Here is an 18,590-nt window from a genome sequence, read left to right as displayed (position 1 = left end):
GATTAGAAAGGGGTATAGTTTCTCCTCAAAACTTCCAGAACCAAAGTCAACCTTTTGGGAACAACGGTTTTAGCTTTCCTACATTCAGAGAATTTATCTGAACGTCTAAAAGTGTTGATTCTCTTTAAATACCAGAATATGAAGTACCAGCCTTATGTGACTAAATGTGCCTTGAATTCAATTCCTCTCCCTCTGTGCACCCTTACTATCAATGTTCAGGACCAACCGTACGTGCATGTACCCTCAGAGGTCATACAAATCATGTCAATGCAACGTAGAACACAAGACAGCTGTGCTTAAAAAAAATCATCAATCAGTTTTAAAGCACATCGTTAGTCAAGTTATGCACATTAATGCAGATTAATGCATTTGAGACAAAAAGCTTGTAAAACCTGTGCGTGTAAAGTGTAAACCAAAACCTGTAAAGACCAGGGCCCTTTGCTTGGCTGCTATTAGATGACTCCATTTGAGCTACGTTGAGTGTATTTTTCAAAGAGGGCATCTTGTTGCTGGTATAACCAGTTATCAAACCCTTCTTATGTGTATTTGTACTTTTCCTACGACTCAATAGGACGGTTTGAGTGTGAATATTCAACAACATTCCTATTTCCTTGAAATAGATGGACAATAATAATCTACTTTAATGCTGGATTGACCAATTCTGCCATTTGGCGTTATTTTCCTGATGACCTCCAGGGATAAAGTACTGGTTTGTACAAGTGGGTGTCTACTTTTTGTAATAACAAAATAACTAATGATCACTTGAAAATGTTCTGAATGTTGTGTAAACTATTTGGGGAAAATAAAATGTTCTCTTTCTGTATCTGTGCAGACTTTTTAATGACCTGCTGTTTAACAGATATTGTGGGTGAATGGATATTATTAGTCGTTTTAGACAGACATGATATATTTCAAAAAAAATTTGGGGAGTTTTTCTTTTGCATATTATCTAATTCACAATACTTTACCTTTGTGAGCTTTGCACGTATTGAACGTCATTCACATGTGATCTTAACGTCACTTTCAAGATGAGACGAGGTCAAAGGCATTCATTACTCAGTAGTATTATAGATACTGGGGTTTATAGACCCTTGTGTAGAAGTATCGAGATCTCGGAAAGAACAGCTCTGCACTACGGTGGGAGCTAATGCGTTTCTCAAATGATAAAAAAAAAATTCTAGCTTTTTCCTTGAGTGAAAGTAAACAAGTATTGTTTCAATTCTTACAGAATGAAAGTAAAGACTGCTAGTCAGGACCACAGCTCTGCAACACCTCTCTAAAAACCTTTGAAGGGCTGTAATGACTATAATGTTATTTTAAAAGGTTATGTTGACACATTTGAGATGCACTAGACTACCAGTTTCAGCCCACTGAGAATGATTTTTATCCTTTCATCTATTTTCGGCCTCTTATCCGGAGTCGGGTCTTGGGGGCAGCAGCCTAAGCAGAGAGGCCCAGCCACGTGGGCCAGCTCCTCCGGAGTAATCCCCAAGTTGTTCCCTGGCCAGCCAAGAGACAGTCCCTCCAGCATGTCCTGGGTCTTCCTTTAGGTCTGCTCCCAGTTGGATGAACCCAGAAAACCTCACCAGGGAGGCGTCCAGGAAGCATCTTCCTAACTAGATGCTCAAGCCACCTAAACTGGCTCCTCTCGCTGTGGATGAATTTTAGTGCAATTCTGTCAAATCAAGGAACCAAATGTGGACTACTGGGCGTAGACGTGTTTCATGGAGTGAAAGTATTAAGTGGGTATTGTAATGGTGCAAAAGTCAGACTTCAAAGGCATGTTATTAATAAATTTATTAAACTGAAAATGCACATCCAGCAGCTGCAAGAATCTGTGAAGGCAACAGGTGATAAAACCAGACAAGAGAATTGGAGCCATAACAATTTCCCTTGTCTGGTTGTCTACACACAGCATAGAGGAGTTCTGGCAGAAATGAATGGATGTCCTGCCTGGTCTGTGACATGGTTTGTGTGCAACTTGCCAATAGCGTATCAGAATGGTAGCTGTTTTAAGTTAATACCCAGCTGCAATTAAATTCACCTTAACTGGGTGAGTAATTAGTCTGGATAGGTTTCTTTTCCTCTTTTTTTGTTGTTTTAGTTTTAATCAATGACGAGTTGAAATAAAAGTAAAAAGGTGATTTCTTAATAGTAAATGTGTAAAGAGTAGCATTTAAAAGTCAACTAAATGATAATTCCTCCAGACAGTGAAGTATAGATACTGAACAATGTCACATAAAGGTACAAAAATAAAGTGTAATAGTCACAAAACAGTTGAGGAATATTTCATCACATTACATAGAACACTATCTGAACTTCCAGGTCATTTTACCGAATCTCCACGGCACGTGCGTGTCGCCATTCATCGGGCCGGCCAAAAGGACCATTTTCATGTGAGGAGTAAATGGAGCACCTGAGGAAGGGCAGGTACTCGTAAAGGGCTGGTAGCGTCACTGAGTGGGTCTTTAAATGCTGATTGGTTTTAACTCAGTAGGCAAGGACATCAGCAGATGTTGCCAAAACAACCGGCATTTGTAAAATTTGAAGAGTTGCTGGTGAAGCATAATTAAAGAAATAAACAGGCTATGTTTGCGCTGCTTTAAAATCGCTGTTTCTAAACGTATAATGCAGAAAAAAAAAGAAAAACGAAACTTAAATCTCCCCCACATCATAATTTGTGGTATTTTGTTAACCCACAGAGCACTGTAAAATATGACATTTCTTCTGGTCATTGAATGCCACGTTTTACATCACACATACCGTATGCTCTCCTGGTCCTCTGAATGAATTACATTGTGACTTATGACATACTCTGATGGAATAAAACTTTTAATGTCATAAATGATGATGGACGTCTGTTTTTCTCCTCTTAAAAGACTGAAGAGGGATGTAGTCTTTGTTTAAAACCTGTCCCGCCTCCACACGTCCTGGTTCCAGAGTCAGTCATATGCCTGCAGGGTTAACAATTCTGTGTTGGCCAATATTGTGCAGGCAATTGTAAATCGTCACCAGCCAACAAAAAACAGTAGCATTGTGGAAAAAATGTCCGCCAGCAAAAGGAGCGGCCCAGAAGTTATTTCATATACCCCTGGGAAGCAATGCCATCCTTTTGTTTTACTCGGCTAAAGAGGGCTAGAAGCTAATCTTGAAGCTAACAATGCTCACAGTGACTTGGAAAATAATAGTCTACTCCAAAAATAACACTAACAACATTTTTTCATTTACCAACATTTTGATATGACTAATTCTTTTGTCATCTAAGTGGCTCTCCTACATGGGCTGCAGTACCCAAATTTGACCACAGGATGTCATTCTTACTTCATGCACTTTTAACTTGAGTATGATGATTTAACTTGTGACTTGAGTATTTGTATTTCATTACCTTTAGATGGGATTAAACTCTTTTCTTTCAATAAGATGATTTAAAACTCCTGCAATGGCTGCTAGTACTGTAATGATTTTTAGACCTGTAGCAGCAGCTTTTTTAAACAAATTGAAACAAAACAATTAAAAAATGGCGTGAGACAAAACAAAAGCAATTGTGGGGCTTGTGCACAGGAAACGGCTCCAAAGCAAGGACAAACTATCCCCGCGTTCTAATCATTTGATGATGTCCTCCAGCAGACAGCAGTGGTTTACTGTACACCCATGGTCTGTTGACATGTTGATGTAATCTACAAGGAGACTTGTCCTCTTCAACAAGTCTGGAGTCATTTCACTCAAATTGTCTGAATTTACTCAAGTCCAGGTGCTTTTCACAAGCCCACCACACCCACAGCTACACGTTTGGCAGGATTTCGTTTAATCCCCAAGCTTCGACAGTGTTGATCATAGACTCAGCGATGTGTTTAATCTGGGCGCGCATTGTGAGTTTAAACGTGGCCTGTTGGGACTCAACACCGTCTGGAGCAAACAGTTAGTCAGATAATGGGAAAAGTGATGGATGTCTGTCATTAGGGATGCATTGATGCACTTAAGTAAATAAGGTTTAACTGTCTGCTTGTAGTTATCTGGAATTTTGGAATTATTTTGAGGATAGCAGAATACATTTCTTTAATTTACATCTCTTGTTCTTGCCTGGTTTCACCTTTTTGTACATCTATAAATTTTTGTCAGCATTTTCTATAAAACTGAAAAAACCCACACATTTACAAAACTTTTTTTACTTTGCTTTTACAACATTACAAATGTTTCATCTTGGGTGAAACAATACTGATGAAGGCATTTAGGTGAGAATAAAGTTAAAAACTCATGTAGACACAGAAAGTTAGACACTCTTAGAAAATCTTTAAAATATTTAAATAAAAATAAATCTTACAATTTTTTATGTCAAATATTTCCACTCTGACAAAATGCACCAGAAAGTTCAAGGTTGAGATATTACATAATAAAACTACAATGAACTTTTTGTCTCCAATTTCATTCAAAAACAGAAGCAATGATTTACAACTCATTTGAATTCTATATTTAGGTAAAATAAACATGAAATGGCAACATAAACATCACTGTTTCTAAAATAACTCATTTTTATTTGGAGGTCAGTGACTCTAAAGCTAAAACTGATGCAAATATACTCAGGCTCATCACCAGTTTTACAAAAGAAGCTTTTATTGGGAAAATAATTAACATTAATTAGTGTCAGTGTCCTGAATCTGACACATTTTGGTCAACTATGAACAGGACTACAGTAACAAATCACTATTTTAAAGCCTGTCTTCATGGTCTTTGCAGCTGATTTCACTATAAAACATTTGACTCCACTTTCCTTCAGCTAGATGTGGATCTTTTGACGTCCTAGACTCATAAATGGCTGGTGATGACACTTAAAGGGAGGGTCCTCAGAAAACAGATAAATGCATCTTCACCCCCCAGTTTAAAAATTTCCCATCAAATTAAAATCCTGTCAGCTTTCATTTGTGTTTTATTTAGATCAAGTTTATATTTTACAGACGTTTACTCAGCTGATTTGATGATGGTATGTTCAATGACAGTAGGAATCCAAAACCTTATTGGTAACGCACAAGAGAAATTATCGTTACAGCATTATTAGCTACTTGTTTGAACGACCTGACCAGTGTTTAACTGTTGAGTTTGTGGTTACTACAATTCAAGCAGCAAGAGTAAAACACTTTTTATTCATGTTCTATGGTAAAGTGAAAGCAATGTAAAGTTTCATTTAGAAGATTGAACAATCAAGTCTAATTATATAAACTATTCTCTTTACTAATTAGAGGCTGAATTACATATTTTCAACCTAACTGGCCAGAGTTCTGACTTTTAATTTCAGATGTTTTGAGTTTTAAAACATTAAAAACAGAAATTGTTACAGACTCAAGCGTTTGCTTGAGTACTTGGTCATTTTTGTCTGTCTCAAATCATTTCAGCTGCAGAGACAGAGGCTTTACTGTAACTTTTGAGTTTTAGATGGATGCAACTAACTGTCTGTCTGACAGATATTTTCCAAAACATCTTTATTTATTTATTTATTTTACTACAGATGCACAGATTGTTGTTTAGTGGGCCAATACCAGTTTCTGATTCTGTAAAACTCTGGTTTTCTGAAACTGATTTTAGCTGATTCTTGTCTCAGAAATAAAGTTACCAGAATTCCTTGTTTGTTTCTGTCTTTAAATTAGGCTGATTTGTGATTAAATTTAAAATTCTGATTCTGGAAGAACAAACTTCTAAGAGGAAGATCAGTGACTGAGCTAGCAGTAATTAGCATCTTTCAACAGTGGTCACAAAAATGCTGCTTAGCAACGATACACTCAGGAACGTGAAGAGAAGTGTCATGAAAAAAGAAAATTTGAGGTTTTCAATGTCACCTTTTCTTTCTGTTACCAATGAAGCTTAAAAATAACCAATTCCAATCACCAACTTCTTTTTGGTGCACCTCTACCTTTTAAACTCCCCTTCTTCACCGAAAATTTGACATTTAATTCAGTTGGAGGTGGGATGATTCATCATGTGAATATGTTGTTTTAATCAAAGTGACACACACACAGGATACATACAGATGCCATCTTCTATTTTAAAGCTCAAAACCTTTGTAGAGACTTTTTGTACTTAAAACAGCTTTGTTCTAACAAAAATATTCTATAACAATTTTTAAAAACGTATGTTTTGTTTTCATACACCTCATTATTGCCAGTTAAATATCATCCTGTGACCCAAAGTTTGACATTTGTATCTCCCCGAGCTATTTAGGGTAAATGGTCAAATGTCTATACCTCCCCTAAATAACAGCAGAGAGAGATTCCTTGTCTAAATAATAATTTACCACATGCCTGCTGCCTTTATTAAGCCACACCGTTAATAATCTGGTTATTGCACCAGCGCGTGAGGGGGGCACGTGAACGCGCCTTTTCCACCTGGACCAATCACATCAGAGGAGGCTGCACACCGCCGCTGCTGCTGCGTCTGTCCGCTCTGACTGCGCTGCGACTCGGCCGGGTCGCCAGCTGCTCACCTGAGTGGCTCTTCCTCCCTAACCCAAACACATTTCTCCTCTAAAAGTGTCTCCTGCTCTCTGGGACGGTGTGGAATACGGAACCGGACGAGCCCTCCTCCGTCCTGGTAAGTGACCCAAGCCCGGAGCGCCGCATCACGGATGTTTATATGTAACTCTCCCCGGTAGACGCTCGATGCACCGCGGCAGCACACCGAACACAGGAGCGAACATCTGATCTACACACTTATGAGCTGTTGTTATTCCTGTTAACGTTTTGGACCTCCACGGTGTCCTGATGTGTCCTGCAATGCAGTCCAGGTCCAAAATGACATCAACATGGATAGTTTGTCCCTAATTGTTTTGTTTTATTAAGGATAAGACACATTAACCCTTTGATGCATAATGGTCACTACAGTGGACAGGTACTCAAAATTGTTATTTATTTGTTTTTGCTATTAAGCACAACTGTTGAAGACTTTATTGCATTTGAGTCCCTCCATTTGGACTTCAGTAAGCCAAGCCAACATATTTCATGTTCAGAATGCACATTATCCACCAAGGTGGACATGTAATAAATTATTTGTAAATTATAAAATTTAACAACAAATATTTGTTGAAATTTGTTTTGTTCACACCTAAAGATTAATGAAAAAAATTGTTAAAAAAATCATGGTTGAAGATTTCATAATTCATGCATCAAAGGGTTAACGTTGTAAAAACACAAATTCATTTAGGAATTTTAAATGCTTCTCGTCAGAACAATGTTTTTTATTATTTAGCATTGTTATCACACTACAACATTAATGTTATTTATAGCAGCAGAATAACTTTTAATGCCAGCCACTTTTATCTGTGCCATCAGATAAAAGTTAGTCTTAGGCTATGTTATGTCAACTAACTACCCTGTGAGTTTGAATAGAGTTTAGGTTTTCTAACACACACACACACACACACACACACACACACACACACACACACACACACACACACACACACACACACACACACACACACACACACACACACACATTAGATCATAGATCGTAGGCCAGTGGTTCCCAACCTGGTGTCTGTGACCCCTCAAGGGGGGGCCTGACAGTTTTGCATGTACAGAGGTTGTGAGGTTACAAAGAATAGATTTGTAAAAGTTAAATCTATAAAATCCCAATTACACACCCGATTGTATAATCAAATCTCAGTGTAAGAGTTATAGTACTATATGTCATTATAAAGTTAGTAAATAATCACTGTTAATGTGTGTATGCGGGTAGGACTCTGGGTTGGGGAGGCCGGGCCCTGGCTTGTCTTGGACACAGGAAAAGGGGGTCCTCGTTAAAAACGATTGGGTACCACGGTTATAGGTTATACATAATACCAGGTTTGTTTGACACCAAACTACTCACTAAACTACGTGGTTCTGTTTCTGTCTGTGCAAACCACTCTTAAGAAATGCTGTGTTAAAAAGATGGACCACTTGAACCATGGATTATTTTCCTAAAGTATAAGTGTTTCTGAAAATCCTTACATATATTGAATAACCCTATTGTTTGTCAGGTCAGCCACTTGGTAGAAGTCTTTTTAGTGCCCATATCTCATTGAAGCACTAACTCAATTTAAATGAAATGATACGAAAAACAAACAAGCAAAAGCCTGCTAAATTACAATATTAAAAAATATATGGGGAATGTTTGTGCAAAACATATTTTCCCTAAATTATATATATATATATATATATATATATATATATATATATATATATACACACACACACATATATATATACATATACGTATATGTGTGTGTGTGTGTGTGATTTTTGTCTTGTGGACATGGGACAGTTGGACGATTTTTAGGTGCTCATTAAATAAAAGACATGCTGAGGTGTTCTCATGGCTGCACCAACAGAGTGTGAATTCCTTTCTAGTTCAGCGTGTACATCTTGGTAAATCTGCTGCTGATGGTTTTAATCTGCAGCTTCTTTGAATTTGGAACTCTTTTAATTATAGTCAATATAATTTAGGAAGTACCCCCCATGTTATGTCAGGGAAAGACGGGTGTCACCCCCCACCCACACACACACACACACCTCGGTTGCTGTGGAGGCCGAGGGTAACAGAGAGAACTCAGTCCTCTGACGTCATAGTGACGAGGACGACACTGAAGCAGGGCTTGATTTATGTTTGTGGGAGCAGGGAGCTGTTTGGCTTAACTTGAGTGTTTGTTGTTTGAAAATGTCACCTTTTCTATTTTGGTTTTACTCTGTGGTCAAAAATAGTTGAATACTAGGAAAACCATCGAAGTGCGAAACAGACCCCACGTCATATCTAAAGCCTCCTTTACTCTCTTTCCTCCACAGGTTAATGGGTGGACGACGGTGTGATCTGTGTTTTCTAATGAGTCATCGTCTGTATCTGTGCACCTAGGTAAACACTTTTCCCTAGGGTCATATAAACATGTTTGCATTCTCTCCATGCCACCCTGCAGTCGTCTCTATGGTGACGTGAACAGCTGCTTTATTGTTACCTCGGTAGACCCGCGTCTCCTTCAGGATGCAGCAGTTTAAGCTAGTGGTTAAATCTGCTTTTCAGTACTTGTGTTGTTTTGCACAAAGTTCTGTGATTAATCTGTAAGCTCCTGTGGCAGACTCGGCTTTATACAGCTGCACATGGCCGCAAAGCAGGAAGACAGAGTTGCCCGAAGCTGATCTTGGCACCGAGCTAGGATTGCTGAAGCAACAATTGGGAGCCCGAGCCAGAGGTGATGAAGATGCGGCAGTCTGCTGCGGGCCTGACACTGATCACCTGTTAACAAAAGAACAAACAGGAGAAGATTCAAAGCTCTGGATGGCATCTGTAACCTCACAGCTGGTGTGTCCTCTCTGTCATTACCCTGCTCCAGTAGCTTGTTTCATCTGGTTTACGTTATCTCGTCTTGTATATTTCATTAGGAGATTCAGAGCTTCTTTTGTGCTGCCGTGTACTCAGTTCTTCGGGGTATTTGACACTGCTGTCCTAGAAGTTGGTTTGATTTTCCTGTCTACATTACAGAGGAAGTGAACATATAATCTTAAAGCGGTGGTCCAAGGATGACATCATCAAGGAGAGGATGAGATTTTTAAATATGAACTGTTATAGGGAGCCTAAGTCACGCCCATCTACTTCCAGACCATGGGTCCCTGAAAGAACGCAAAAACGAATGCAAGTCAATGGGGCTGTAATCAGAGAATCAGAGAGAATTTTATTGCCAGCGCTCCAGCGAACCAGAGCATAGGAACTTGACTCCACAGAACAGCCTGACCAAGATTACACACACACATGTAGACAGGACAGATACAGGCAGGCCACGAGAGCAGCCATAACAGCGCTCTTTTCAATAGATGAAGAGGGGATTACATGAGGAGAGTTTGGGGAGGGAGAAAAAGGCATGAACAGAGTTACACCGGCAGGATGTAGCTCTACTATGCAAAAAAAACACCTCTACATGTAAGCACGAACGTCACAGTTCACAACATGAGACCCGGTAGGTAGGGGGAAGAGGCTGGGACCCTGGTTTCCTCAGCGGGAGCAGCCTGTGCGGCGCTCGGCCAACTGAATCCACAGGTGGGTGGGAGGTCATGGGAAAGCACAGAGCACAGTGAGTGCCTCCATCTTGATGACCTCGATGCGGAGACCACAATCTGAAGGCGGGGGGGGGGGGTTTCACAGCATTTGTAAAAGCTATTTTATAGTCCCGTTTGATATGTGCCATGTATTTCACATTTGATGTTCGTCAATTTTAAAGTCACATTCTGATGCCAGGAAAGCGCTTATTTTTTAATGGGGGCAAAAGTTATTTTAGGTTTTGTGTGAAATTACGTCCAGGACTACAAATGCGCATCACCAAATTGACGTCATTGGACCAGACACGGAGAAAAGTGGTAGAAAAATGGCTGCAAGTTTAGCAAACTTCGAATCCTTCATCCAGGATGAAAGAACCACCATAAATATTGCCATATGGTAAGTAGCAACTACACCAGGGAAGAGGAGATTCTGTGGTGACGTCATATATGCGACATGCAACGTCCGATTTATAGTCATGCTAATTACGAACTTTTACAAGCTGATAAATCTCAAAGTACATGACAGACGTGGTCGAAACACACATAATTCCTTTTTATTTTAATTTAAGTACAACATATACAGGTGCTGGCCAGTAAATTAGAATATCATCAAAAGGTTGAAAATATTTCAGTAATTCCATTCAAAACGTGAAACTTGTACATTATATTCATGCAATGCACACAGACCAATGTATTTCCGATGTTTATTACGTTTAATTTTGATATTTATAGGTGACAACCAATGAAAACATCAAATCTGGTATCTCAGAAAATTAGAATATTCTAAAGGCAAATGAAAAAATGTTTGTTTCTCTAATGTTGGCCAACTGAAAAGAATGAACATGAAAAGAATGTGCATGTATAGCACTCAATACTTAGTCGGGGCTCCTTTTGCCTCAATAACTGCAGTAATGCGGCGTGGCATGGACTCGATCAGTCTGTGGCACTGCTCAGGTGTTATGAGAGCCCGGGTTGCTCTGATGTCGTCTTCAGCTCCTCTGCATTGTTGGGTCTAGCGTATTGCATCCTCCGCTTCACAATACCCCATAGATTTTCTATGGGGTTAAGGTCAGGCGAGTTTGCTGGCCAATCAAGGACAGGGATACCATGGTCCTTGAACCAGGTGCTGGTGGTTTTGGCACTGTGTACAGGTGCCAAGTCCTGTTGAAAGGTGAAGTCTGCATCCCCATAAAGTTGGTCAGCAGCAGGAAGCATGAAGTGCTCTAAAACTTCCTGGTAGACGGCTGCATTGACCCTGGACCTCAGGAAACAGAGTGGGCCAACACCGGCAGATGACATGGCACCCCACACCATCACTGACGGTGGAAACTTTACACTGGACCTCATGCAACGTGGATTCTGTGCTTCTCCGCTCTTCCTCCAGACTCTGGGTCCTTGATTTCCAAAGGAAATGCAGAACTTGCTTTCATCAGAAAACATAACTTTGGACCACTCAGCATCAGTCCAGTCCTTTTTGTCCTTGGCCCAGGCGAGACGCTTCTTGCGCTGTTTCTTGTTCAAGAGTGGCTTGACACACGGAATGCGACACCTGAATCCCATGTCTTTCATGAGTCTCCTCGTGGTGGTTCTTGAAGCGCTGACTCCAGCTGCAGTCCACTCTTTGTGGATCTCCCCCACATTTTTGAATGGGTTTGTCGTCACAATTCTCTGCAGGGTGCGGTTATCCCTAGAGCTTGTACACTTTTTTCTACCACATTTTTTCCGTCCCTTCGCCTGTCTGTTAATGTGCTTGGACACAGAGCTCTGCGAACAGCCAGCTTCTTTAGCAATCACCTTTTGTGTCTTGCCCTCCTTGTGCAAGGTGTCAATGATTGTCTTTTGGACAGCTGTTAAGTCAGAAGTCTTCCCCATGATTGTGGTGCCTTCAAAACAAGACTGAGGGACCTTTTAAAGGCCTTTGCAGGTGTTTTGAGTAAATCAGCTGATTAGAGTGGCAGCAGGTGTCTTCTATATTCAGCCTTTTCAGAATATTCTAATTTTTTGAGATACCAAATTTGGAGTTTTCATTAGTTGTCACATATGAATATCAAATTTAAATGTAATGAACATTGGAAATACATTGGTCTGTGTGCATTGCATGAATATAATGTACAAGTTTCACGTTTTGAATGGAATTACTGAAATATTTTCAACCTTTTGATGATATTCTAATTTACTGGCCAGCACCTGTATGCTATTCATGGCATAAGGCAAAGAGGATTAAAAAATAGCTCTTAGCCCTATTGACTTCCGTAAATTTTTTCGTTTTTCAAGGGACCCACGAACTGATCGGAAAGGGAGGAGACTTAGGCTACCCATATTTCTCCCCTTCTGATCTGAAAGGTGCTGTAAACCACGCTTCATATAGTGCAAATAGTCTTGTAGCGCTAACGGACAAGTAATGTTTTTGATATGTTCCAGCTCAGACCCATCTGATTCTAATTGCTAAATTATTTCCTTAGCCTTCAACAGGTTCTGTGGGAGCTGCTAATCACTCAAGTAAAACAAATCTGCAACGTTCAAGCAGGGAAACAACTAAAACTGCCAGAAATCCGGCACTCGAGGTCATTGCTAATGCTACAACAGGCTAAAACAATGGTCCACTGTAGTGCAAGGTTGAACTCTATGCTAATCACTTCACTCTAACACAGAAAACACAAATCCCTTTATGTTATCCCTCTCTCCTCTTTCATTGTTGACCTTATTTCAATGCAGATCAAGTTAGCATCCAAGCTAGCATCATATTAACCTAAGTTTCAGTCTCGGTCACCCCCTCCTCCATCTAATCAGAACAACAATTCCACACAGCAGAGACTTAAGCTTGGTTTATGCTTGACACATTCACTTTCCGCTTGGTGATGCGGCTCGCGGATGGAACGTGCTTCACAACTCGCAGCGTTTATGGTTTGTGCGGCTTGTCTCTGCGGTGAGCCAATATTCTCCCAAACTATAGGGGGCAGCATGGAGCTCTACAGCATGCATCCAACACTACACCATAGTAGAAGTAGAAATTACTGTGTATAACATGGCATTCCAGCATTTTTAACAGCGTCCTCGTGTTTTCCGACAGTGCGAGCTATTTCTCTCCAAGAATTATTAACAACATGTTGATCACGGTGATCTCTGAGAGCTGAATCATTCAAATGTCTGTATTTACGAACCTCTGCCATACTAGTTCTTGCCGGTCCGCCATGTTTTTCTGCGTCCGACTGTCCGTGTGGTTAGAAATTTTCCTAGGTGCGCGTTGCGGAAATTTTGGGCCGTGCGGAGACACGGTGGAGGGGCGTGGTTGTTAAAATGACGTAATTTCGCAGCGCGGAGCCGTGCGGACCTCGCGGACGCGTCAAGCATAAACCAACCTTAATGGCTCATCACTGGTGTACCAGTAGCTGCGCTCCCCTGCCAGAAACTCCAAACAAGCTCAAGGTCAAAAGGAGAAACGTAGGGAAGTCAAGCAGGCCGGTGCTGGCGGTCTCGCCTCCGGGCGACCCGCCTGCCCGCCCGGCCTTCTCCATGGGGACTACCTGGTTGATCCTGCCAGTAGCATATGCTTATCTCAAAGATTAAGCCATGCAAGTCTAAGTACACACGGTCGGTACAGTGAAACTGTGAATGGCTCATTAAATCAGTTATGGTTCCTTTGATCGCTCCAACGTTACTTGGATAACTGTGGCAATTCTAGAGCTAATACATGCAAACGGGCGCTGTGGGTAGGGACGAGGGGTATTCATGGGTAGTTTCTGCTCATTAAGCAATGATAGACCGCTACAGTTTATAAGCTTGACCCTCCTGTATTCCAATCAGAAATGACAAAGCTCTTTGGATGAGCGAAACATCTTCAAGAAACCAAAGAAGTCCAATTGCCTTCATTCAAACCCTTTTGTATTTCCATGATCTGGTGGGCTGAGAACCTTCACCACCAAATTAGCCCAAGGTCAACGCAGCATACAACAGTTATCTGCACTATTATTTATTTTATTTAAATACAATTTTAGTTACAATTATGTAAATCACAATAGATTACTTCGTGTTTACCAAACAAACCTTTGCCAACTCTTAATTTTTAGGCCTTGTAGATGTCCCTCCATCTTTTTAAAAACGTCTCCAATGTAAATTCCACTTAACGTCGTACACATGTCACAGCGGGTTTAGCAGGACTTTCAAACTATTTAAATGATCTTTGAGAAGTAGAAGGCAGTTTAGGAACCTGTAACTTACTTGTTTTGGTCGCTCCATTTCAAACTTCCGGCTTCTTCCGTTGTCACTCCATAGTGAATGCTGGGAAGTGGGGAACATTGTTATTGATTCACAGCTTTGTCATTGAAACAGGTTTATTGGTCAATGCTCTAGGCTCACGCAAATGATTGGTTTTGCTCTAGAAGCCAGGGGAGGGGCTTAAGGGCGCTTCATACTGTGCATTTTTTGTCTGCCCTAGACAAATCCCTCGTCGTGAATAGCATTGTGACCAAAAGCGGTGAACATGAGGGTGATTTGCAAGTCTGTGGTCGTCCAGTGGAACGCAGGAACAAGTGGACCACTCTTTTTTGGAGTTCGGTTTGGAGTCTAATAAAAGAAGTGTTAACGACAGTGCTTTTTTCTCTTCTCAGCATGGTTGTTTTGCTTCACTGTCGGCTTTTAGTTACGTATGTTTTTTTGGGGGTGCACTCATGACATTAGCTCATCCTGCTAGATCGAGACATTGTGCAGTCTGGCTTAATGAAACCCTAGACCGTACAGTGTGCCACTTCTCTAGAGTTCTCACAGGGTGTCATGAGCAGTCCTGTGCGACAGCCAAAGAAAGTACAGTGTTGTTTTAGGAGAAAGATAAATGATGAAAGTTTACCTACTTTATATTGTAGAACAGGGTCAGATTGTCAAATTTTTGCAAATTCTAAATTACATTCCCTAGTTTTAACAATGTAAACATTTCAAGTGTTAGCTTGTGTGCTAGTAAAATCATAAAAACACTAACAAACAGGCATATAAAACAGACCAAGGAATGTGGAAAACCGGTTACAATCTGGTTTAGATCCAAATCACTTTCCTTCAAAGATCGTGCTTCCTGATTGTTCTTTCAGGTTGTTGACAGAATAGTTTTTGTTGTGTTTTTCTGCTAATTAGCAGCATTTTAATGAGGGAGGTGTTACAAGTCCTTTGTTTTTGTTTTTTTCTTCTCTGTCAGGTCACTTATTAAGAGGATCTGCCTGAGCTTTACGCTGGTTTTATGGTTAGTTATATGACGAGTCGAATCCCAGTTTAATTTACAGGTCAGCTGGCAGGCTGCAGGTGTGGTGGTCATTCATATAGGTCTTAGCTGAACCCGTCTGAAGCCTCTTCAAACAGTAATTGACAGAGCTAGCTTGCGTGTGCCGCAAACTGACAGCTTTTAATCTTGAAAATTTGAAAACCTCATTTCAGACGCAGACTGTCATTAGCAGATTTGTGCTAAGCTTGGTGGAGATAGGTTGTGTTGTGTGTGAGGGTTCTTCTGGTAGGTCTTAGGTCTTAATGTAGTCTTTATGCTTTCTTGTTAGGATAACAGCAACAAAGATGGAGCAGAGCCTTGAATGGCATTTCGCACCTAAACGAGCAACTTTTTAGTTCTTTTGTTGTAAAATTGAGTGTTGTGTGTAAATTATTCTGCAAAAGAATGGTGATGAATGTTTGAAAATCATGCGTTATACAGCTCATTGTTGTGACTCCTAAAGAAAGAGAAGAGCAATGTCTTAGTTCTTAGATGTGTCATTAATCAAGTCTTTAGACACCATAAATAGTCGACATTGAGTTTTATATTTTTGTGACTGCGCTACATGACCCAGAAACACTAAAGTTGGCCTTTTAAAGAACTCTTAATGTTAATTTTTGACTCATATGCTGAGAATAGTTCTTTGGTAAGAAAAGTTTAACTCAGGTAAACTGGTGGCAGCTTGGTTTGTTAGGATCACCTGTAAAAGTTCATAAAGCTATGAAGCAGATTTTCTTTGTAACCCATGGTTCCCAAGCGGTGGCACTAATAAGAAATGCAGAGTTTTGGTCTGCTTGCTCACTTATTTTAGTTATAAATATAAGCATAATAGCTTGCAGAGCTCAATTTTCAAATGTGGAACTTATGAAATAAAGTTTCAGGACCACTATGATGTGTTTTTTGTTCTCACATCTTAAAAACCATGAGAATGAAATGGATTTTAAATGGTGGATTGGAGAACTTATTTATCTGTTATTCACAGGAATTAGGTATGAGTTATTAGGTGTGATCCAGATGTGTCGAAAGATAAACATCTTTTCCTGAATTCCAAATGCATAAACATAAAACTGAATTCACAATTTTTCTGTTTATAAGATTGACTTCATTTGGCAATTTATCTTAACTTTTTCCACCTTTATTTATCATTTTCATTTGCTTATTTTTATCTTTGAACTTTTTTTTTTTTTTTAATATTATCTTGATGTTTTGGGGATCTATCACTTGGAGAAACCAGTCTGTCGATAACACGGGTGATTTGTGCACTGGTTTTATTTCAGTGGGAATGGTGGTTTTTGTCACGTTGAGAGCAGGAGGTTTGGACCCAAGATGCAGAATCCCCAGAACAACTCGAGGCAGGAGTCGTTAAAGAAAATAATTCCTTCATTTTAAGGAGGATGCGCCCAAAGTCCAAAAGCACAAGAACCAGACTAGGGGACACAGAACATGACAGTATGGGACGAAGACTCTGCAGGTGGCGGAGGGGACGAAGACTCTGCAGGTGGCGGAGGGGACGAAGACTCTGCAGGCAGAGATGAAGGCGCCAGATGTGGAGATGACGGGGCTGGAGGCAGAGCCTCTTGGACAGGACCACCGCTGGAACTGGACGCGGTGCGACCTCTGGGACCACCACTGGAACTTGATGCAGTGATGGCGGGTGGAGCTCGGACTGAGGTTGCTGGGCAGGAAACCTCTGGGCTGGCGGGTCAGCTCCGACCGCAGGAGGCTGCTGGCGACTGTTACGATGTTGTCGTGTGGAGGTTGAGGTGGCGCTGTTGGGACTGGTGAGTGGTGTAGAGCTAACAGCGCTAAAAGAGATGTAGCCGGTTAGGACGGTAGGAGCCGCAGTCTGAGGGTGGTGACATCTCAGGGTGGACGGAGGAGACGTAACAAAGGTGTTGGCTTGACTAGTTGGTGGGAAGCGCTCGGGCTGAGGCTGCAGAGCAAGGGCCTCTTGGACAGATGGCGCAGCTCTGGCCTCAGAAGACTGTTTGTGCTGGTTGAGACGATGTTGTCATAATGTGGAAGTCTTCTGACCCACCACGAGAGAAGAGGAGGTTTCCAGGGCGACTCCAGGCCATGAACGCAGACCTTGAGGTGAGGAGGCAGCTCCCTTAGCAACCTGACCCACCAGAAGACTGGAGGTGCCGTCAGGAGGAACTGCGTCTCGTAGTAACGCTGATCTGGAGGGGAAACCTTGACACTTGGCTGTTGTGAGGTGGGGGGCTGGACTACCGGAGATGAAGAGGTGGTATTGTTGGAACCAAGTGGTGATGAGGACCAGCCCAGCAGAGGTGAAGAGGTGGCGCTGTTGGGACCAGAGGGTGATGTGACATGGCAGCCTACCAGAGATGAGGAGGTAGCGCTGCCAGGACCAGAAAGAGATGTGGATGTTCGGCCAATCAGAGGTGCAGATATGGTGCCGACAGGACCAGGAGGGGATGTGGTAGACTGTATTGCGGGGGGAGATCATTTACGGCCAAATGTCCATTACAGCTCCTTGGCAAATGTCCAGAATGACACGGATCTTATGGGGTAAATATCAGCAGCCCATTCAAGAGCCTCTCTACCCAGGCAAAGCACCATATAGGAGACCTTGTTGAACTCAGAGGCAGACAAGTCCGGCAAGCAGCGAGCACAGTCACGGATAAAATGACTGCAGGTGTCTGGATCACCACTGTACCTGTCCGGGTGCCGTGGTCTTGGTATAGCTGAAGATCCTGCTGGGTCCTGGGTTGGTTGGTCCATTCTGTCCCGTTGAGAGCAGGAGGGTTGGACCCAAGATGCAGAATCCCCAGAACAACTCGAGGCAGGAGTGGTTAAAGAAAATAAATTCCTTTATTCTAAGGAGGAGGCGCCAAAAGTCCAAAAGCACAAGAACCAGACTAAATCTCAAAAACACACTGAACGCTCAAAAACAAAACAGAAGCTCACTCATGAGCACGGACTAGGAGAAACTCGAGAGAGACAGAACAACGCTGACACATACAATGGACCATCAAACACTGAGGGACAAGACAGGGGTTTTAAACACAGAGGGGAGCAATCAGGGGAACAGGTGACAGGTGTGAGGAGTGAGGTCTAGAGGTGCCATTAATAAACTAAATGGGGAAAGAACTTAAGCAGAGGGGAAGATAACCCATAACCTATAAAACACTAAATAACTAAACCTAAAGACTAAGGGCAAAGATAAACAACTAATGACTAGTGGGGTGAGGAGAACTGATTCAAACCAATAGGAACTACACGGTAGTGACTAGGAGGAAACATGAGGGAAGCCTAGAGGGAGCTGGAGA

At 41.4% G+C, this 18,590-nt stretch overlaps 1 protein-coding gene across 1 annotated transcript in view; it reads left to right on the top strand.

The window, feature by feature from the left end:
- Nucleotides 1-6,423: 6,423 nt before the first annotated feature.
- The window catches only part of fhdc1 (FH2 domain containing 1), a 47,363-nt gene continuing 35,196 nt past the window's right edge, over nt 6,424-18,590 (top strand). The window contains exon 1 of the mRNA XM_054743730.2: nt 6,424-6,579. The gene's annotated coding sequence lies outside the window, so the exon portion shown is untranslated. The remainder of the gene's footprint in view (nt 6,580-18,590) is intronic.

The sequence above is a fragment of the Nothobranchius furzeri genome, chromosome 4 (genome assembly GCF_043380555.1).
Source record: "Nothobranchius furzeri strain GRZ-AD chromosome 4, NfurGRZ-RIMD1, whole genome shotgun sequence".
NCBI lineage: Eukaryota > Metazoa > Chordata > Actinopteri > Cyprinodontiformes > Nothobranchiidae > Nothobranchius > Nothobranchius furzeri.
Note: the sequence above shows the minus strand (reverse complement) of the source record. Positions and strands in the feature narration are given on the sequence as shown.